The sequence below is a fragment of the Chrysochloris asiatica genome, unplaced genomic scaffold (genome assembly GCF_000296735.1).
Source record: "Chrysochloris asiatica unplaced genomic scaffold, ChrAsi1.0 scaffold00322, whole genome shotgun sequence".
NCBI lineage: Eukaryota > Metazoa > Chordata > Mammalia > Afrosoricida > Chrysochloridae > Chrysochloris > Chrysochloris asiatica.
In genome coordinates this window covers 150,469-156,992 of record NW_006408840.1, presented here as the reverse complement: position 1 = coordinate 156,992, position 6,524 = coordinate 150,469, and positions in this window count along the sequence as shown.

Sequence of the window (6,524 nt, the reverse complement as noted above, 5' to 3'; positions counted from 1 at the left end):
CGTAACCACTACACTACCAGAGTAGAGCCAGGGAAATAAGAAAAATTACTTCATATCTCTAAAGGAAAATATATCATTCAAGAATCCACTAAGAGTTTAAATAATTTTTTTAAATCAAGAGATTAAAATTTCATCAATAGCCATTTCTATCAAACATCAATTAAATGACTGTCACTTATGAATTAATTTGTATGAGTTAATGGAAATTATCTGTGGGAAATCAAGTATAAGAAATTTGATTATAACCAATATTACAAAATGAAAAGTATTGAAACTTGTTGTTAAGTGCTGTGAGTCGATTTCAACTCATCGAGACCCTGTAAACAGTTCCCAAGGAGTGGTTGGTGAGTTTGAACCACCAGCTTTGTGTTCAAACTGACCTTGTGGTCCAATGCAATATTCTGCAGCACCACAACAGAACTAAAGCTTAAATATAGATAAATGCTAGTGAGTTACCTTAAATGAATAGGTTACGTAAACCTTTTCAAAGATAAGTAGCCACATTGGCCTAGAATATTCCAGTTTAAGCCAAACCATATTGAGAATCTTTCTTTCATTCATTGGCTTTTGTTGTTTCAGGAAAAAAGAAATGGAGGAATGAGGTGAGTGTGGAACACAGAGAAAAATAGGAGAGAGACAAGGAAAGAAGAGTTATACACAAAACAGAGTGGGCCAGTCTCTTGAGGGCAGCTAAAACCTAAATCAATCAGAGGCTGCTTGTGAAATGCAGGCATACGTTTCCAAGAATTATATTAAAATTTCATGATCAATAAAGCTGAAAGCTGCAGAACATACAAGCAAAATAAGTGCTGACAATTCACCAGCATATGAATTTAATAAAATGGCATCCTCCAGCATCAGCAGCCATGCCACAAGGCAATGACCATTCTGATTAGAATCTGTCAAATGAATCTCCATTTTTCAGGTAGTAATAAACTCAGGAACGTACCTTTTGTTCCAGGTTGTGTTTACTCTGTAAGATACAGCAGTCAATTCATATTCTGATATAATTCTACTGTTTTCAACACTGAGTCTACAAATCAAACAAAGACCTTTTCTTAAGGGGGGAATCCAATGTTATTTACATTTTACTGATGGAAAACATCCACATAGGAGAATTAGTCCTCTCTCAGTTAAGCAGACTTTGATTCCAGGGATTCTGCTTATGTGGGGGCTTCAAAAAGCTTGTAGAAGAGTGAAATGAAAAGATAATGGAAGTTTTCACAAACTTTTAAAAACTCGCTGTTATATCCACACAACCACTTATTCTTTCTTTGAATGCAGTTTCATCATTGTTGAATATTATTTGTCCCTTGTTAAGAACACTGAAAATATTATCTTACATGCTTTTTGAAAAAGTCAAAACCATCTCATTTAAGATTTTCTTTTTGGAATCTAGCAGAAAATATAAATATTTAGAATAATAATCAATTTTGACTTAAAGGGAACTCCAACTCACTTAAAAGAGTATCCAAAATGCTATGTTATTATTATTTTTTTAATGCTTTATTGTGAATTTTGTGATTGTTTACAGGGGAAAACATTAGCTTTACATTCATCCTATAGTATATCATTTCATTGCCATGGTTACAAGCCCCTCCATGCATCATCAACCAACCAAAGGGTATACCCTGCAACCCTGCCCCCCAGCCATCAGCACACACCCCTCCCCCTCTCTGTGTCTAAAGTCCCCAGCTGCTCCATCTCTCCACATCATCATCTCTGCCTCCATCTCTGGCATCACTGCTTCTCTGCATAGGGTCCTGATCTCCACTCTTCTCCTTTAATGGTCCCAGGGACCTCAAGTCCTACACTGCAGAGTCAATTTTCCCTCACTTCCGCTTATCAGTGATGAACGTGGTTACCAATCAGAGATCATGCATTTCCACTGAGTCTTAGTCTTGGAAGGGGCTTGCCATGAGAGTACCAAACAGCTTGCCTTGATGTCTCCTGGGCAAGCAACATTTTTGTTCTTGAAGTAATCAGCTGGACTGCCTATATTGTTTTGTATTTTTCCAGTTGGTCTTTCTTTCATGAAAGAAAGACCAGCTGTTCTTCTAACTGCTCCAGGCTGGTCTGCTTGTCCTTTCAGGTGGAAATTTCACACCTCAGAAAATTCTGGATGTGGTTCAGGATTCCACCTATGGTCTTATGTAATGCAGAGGATCTGTAGGAAGCATCCTTCACTGAGCAAGATCTAGCCCCAGTTTAGGTATTAAAATCAGTTATAGGCTGAAGACAAACTTACATGCTTTCTATGGTAATATTTCTGGCTATTCCTTTCTCTCTTCCTCAAGTGTCAATTTTATAATGGTATGCCAGGTAAACCAAAATTCAAAAGACAGTCAAGCATCTTAACATTATTTCCCCCCTTTTCCCCATTGCCACTAAGTCTCAATCCCTGTATCCTAGAACCCTGTTGTTCCAAGGTTGTGCATACATCATTATTTACCTCTGTCCCACTTAGCCCATGGAAACCTGACTAATTGTTTTCCAGTTTGCTTTGTTCTTTCATTCCCCTCCATCTTGTTGTGTATTGCCCCCATCCCTAGCACCCAAACTATCTTGTATCTATTCCCTGTCCTATGCTCCACCTTCCCTTCCCTCCCCTCAACCCATCCTCCACTTCCCGGTAACCAGCAAAGAATCTCACCCCCTCTTTAATATGGGTTCTTTTTCTTAGTCTTTTACCGTAGTGGTCTTATGCAGTATCTCTCCTTTTGTGACCGACTAATTTCACTCAATATAATATGCTCAAGATTCATTCATGTTATGTGTTGGCTGGCAGCTTCCTGGTTATTCTTCAAGGTAGCATAATATTCCATTATGTGTATATACCACAGTTTGTTTACCCATTCTTCAGTTGATGGACACTTAGGCTATAGCCATCTTTTTGTTATTTTAAATAGTGCTGCTATGACATTGGTGTGCATATATCTACTCATGTTATGGCTAGTATTTCTTGTGGATAAATACCAATTAGAGGAATTGCTGGATCATAAGGTATTTCCATTTCCAACCTTCTGAGGAAGAACCATACGGCTTTCCAGAGAGTTTGGATCATTGTGCAATCTCACCAGAAATGCAGGAGTGTATCAATATCTCCACATCCCCTCCAGCATTAATTGTCCTCTACTTTTTTTGATCTTTGTTGTTATTGCTGGTGTGAGATGATATCTCATTGTTATTTTGATTTGAATTTTTCTTTCACCATTCTTATTCAACCTGTATGCTGAGCAAATAATCTGAGAAGCTGGGTTCTATGAAGAAAAACTTGGCATCAGGAATGGAGGAAGACTCGTTAACAACCTGCAATATGCAGATGATACAACCTTGCTTGCTGAAAGTGAAGAGGACTTAAAACATTTACTGATGAAGATCAAAGAGTACAACCTTCAGTATGGATTACATCTCAATGTTAAGAAAACAAAAATCCTCACCACTGGACCACTAAACAACATTCTTTTCAATGGAGAAAAGATTGAAATTGTCAAGGACTTCATTTTTCTTGGATCAACTATCAACACTCATGGAAGCAGTAGTCAAGAAATCAGATGAGGTATTGCATTAGGCAAATCTGCTGCACAAGACCTTTTTAAAGTGTTGAAGAGCAAAGATGTCAGTTTAAGAACTAAAGTGTGTCTGACCTAAGCCATTGTATTTTTAATCACCTCATATGCATGTGAAAGCTGGACAGTGAATAAGGGGGACTGTAGAAGAATTGATGCTTTTGAGTTATGGTGTTGGAGGAGAATATTGCAAGTGCCATGGGCTGCCAAAAGAACCAATAGATCTGTTTTGGAAAAAGTGCAGCCAGATTGCTCCTTGGAGGCCAAGTTCATCTTTCATAGTTCAGACATATTGTCAGGCGAGACTCGCTGGAGAGGGATACCATTTTTATTAAGGTGGAGTGTCAGACAAAAAGACGAAACCCCCCAACGAGATAGATTAGCCAAGTGGCAGCATCAATGAACTCAAGCATGATAACAATAGTGAGATTAGCCCACAATAGGGCAGTGTTTTGTTCTACTGTTTATAAGGTTGCTAAGGATTGGTACCAATTCGATGGCACCTAACAATAGTAACAATGGCTAGTGATCATGGACATTTCTTTGTATGTTTGTTGGCTACCTGGATCTCATCCTTGGTGAAGTGTCTTTTCATGTCCTGTCCCAATTTTTTAATTGGGCTATTTGTCTTTTTCTTATAGACGTGTTGTAGTTTCCTATGTATTTTAGAAATGAGTCCCTTGTCTGATGTGTCGTTGCAAAATATTTTTTCCCATTCTGTGGGTTCCTTTTTAGTGTTCTGGTGAAGTCTTTTGATGCATATACATTTTTAATTTTTAACATGTTCCAATCATCTGTGTTGTCTCCTTTTGTTTGTGTGATTTTGAAAATGTTTGGTATTCTGTGTATTCCCTGAATTAGTGTCTTCACATTTGTCCCTATTTTTTCATTGATATCCTTCATAATTCTGGGATTCACATTTAGCTCTTCAATCCTTGTTGAGTTGTTGAAGAGATTTTCAGCTTCCCATGCAGTATATGTAGGTTGTTTGTCAAAAATCAGTTGCCTGTATGTGGATGAATTATTAGATTCTCTATTCTGTTCCATTGATCAATATATCTTTCATGTACCAGTATTAAGCTGTTTTTTTCCCACTGTGGTTTAAATGCCATCGAGTCAATTCTGACCCATAGCAACCCTGTATAGGGTTTCCAAGGAGCTACTGATGAACTTGAACCACCGACTTTGCAGTTCAAACCACTGTTTTGATCACTGTAGCCATGTAAAAAAATTTTGAAGTCAGGGAGTGAGTGGTTTCCAACCTTATTCTTCTTAATCAGTGCTTTGCTTATCCTGGTTTCTTTCCTTTCCATATAAAGTTTGTAATAGTTTTTCCATCTATTTTAAGAATGTTATTGGAATCTGGATTGGGATTGCATCATAGGTGTAAATTGCATTGGGTAGTATTGATATTTTCATGATATTAAATCTTCCATTTCTGTAGGTCTCTTTTGGTTTCTTGTAGTCGTGTTTTGTAATTTTCTTTGTATAAATCCTTTGTTTCTCTGGTTACACTTATTCCTAGATATTTTCATCCTTTGGTCAGCTATTGTAAATGGCTTTGCTTTCCTAATGTCCTTTTCAGTGTGCTATGTTAAATTTTAAAAAAGTCTGATGAGGTAGGAGATATCACAGCTGAGTGACTAGACAGAAGCTTGATTTCTAATATCATTTTAGATTTTGAAGTTTTGCTTTGAAAAAAATGAAAATGCATTCTGTGGACTTTTAAAATTATATTTTCTTCACAAAAATTTTTAATTTGTTTATGATTTGATATATTGCTAATGTTATTATAAGGAGCTCCAGTAGTGTAGTGGTTATGAATCAGGCTGTGAACCTTAAGGTCAGCAGTTCGAAATTACCAACTGTTCCATGGAAGAAAGATGAGGTTTTCTGCTCCCATAAAGATTTACAGTCTCAGAAACCTGTACAGGGTTGCTATGAGTCGGTTTTAATTCCATGGCACATAACCACCACAATGTTATTATGGAGCTCTTTTAATATAGTGGGTTATGAGTTGGGCTGCTAACCACAAGATCATCAGTTCAAACCTACCAGCAGCTCCACAAGAGAAAGATGATGCTTTCTGCTCCCATAAAGATTTTTAGCCTCAGAAATACTGTACAGGATCGCTATGAGTTGGAATTTACTCCATGGAACATAACCATAACTAGATGCTACTATAGTATTATAATTATCATTAACTATTTCAGTAGAATAGTCCCATTATTTGTTATTAAATACTGGGAACAAAATCCACTGCCATCAAGTCAATTATGATGAGTGAAGACACAATAGGTTTCAAGACTTTAAATCTTTATGAGGGAAGACAGTCTCTTCTTTCTTCCATGTAGCAACTGGTGAGTATTGAAATGCTATACTTTCATTTAGCAGCCTAATGCCTAACCCACAGTAGCACAAGGGAGTTTCCCTTAATGTGGTCTTTCCAATCACTACCTTCATGCTTTTAGTGTGGGTTATACCTCAACATAAAAAAACAAAATCCTCACAACTGGACCAATAAGCAATTTCATGATAAACAGAGAGAAGATTAAAGTTGTTAAGGATTACATTTTACTTGGATCCCTAATCAATGTCTATGTAAGCAGCAGTCAAGAAATCAAACTATGCAAATCTGTTACAAAAGACCTCTTAAAAGCATTTGAGAGCAAAGGTATTATCTTGAAAATTAAAGTTCACCTGACCTAAACTATGGGATTTTCAATTTCTTCTCATACATGAACAATGAACAAAAAAGACTGAGGAAGAAGTTATGCCTTTGATTTATGGTGTGGATGAAAAATATCAAATATCACTTGGACTGCCAGAAGAATCAACAACCTGTCTTGAAAGTACAGTCAAAATGCTCCTTATAAGAAAGGAGGGCTTCTTCTCTTGCATTTTGGAAATGTTATCAAAAGGGACCAGTCCCTGGAGAAGGACATCATGTTTGAT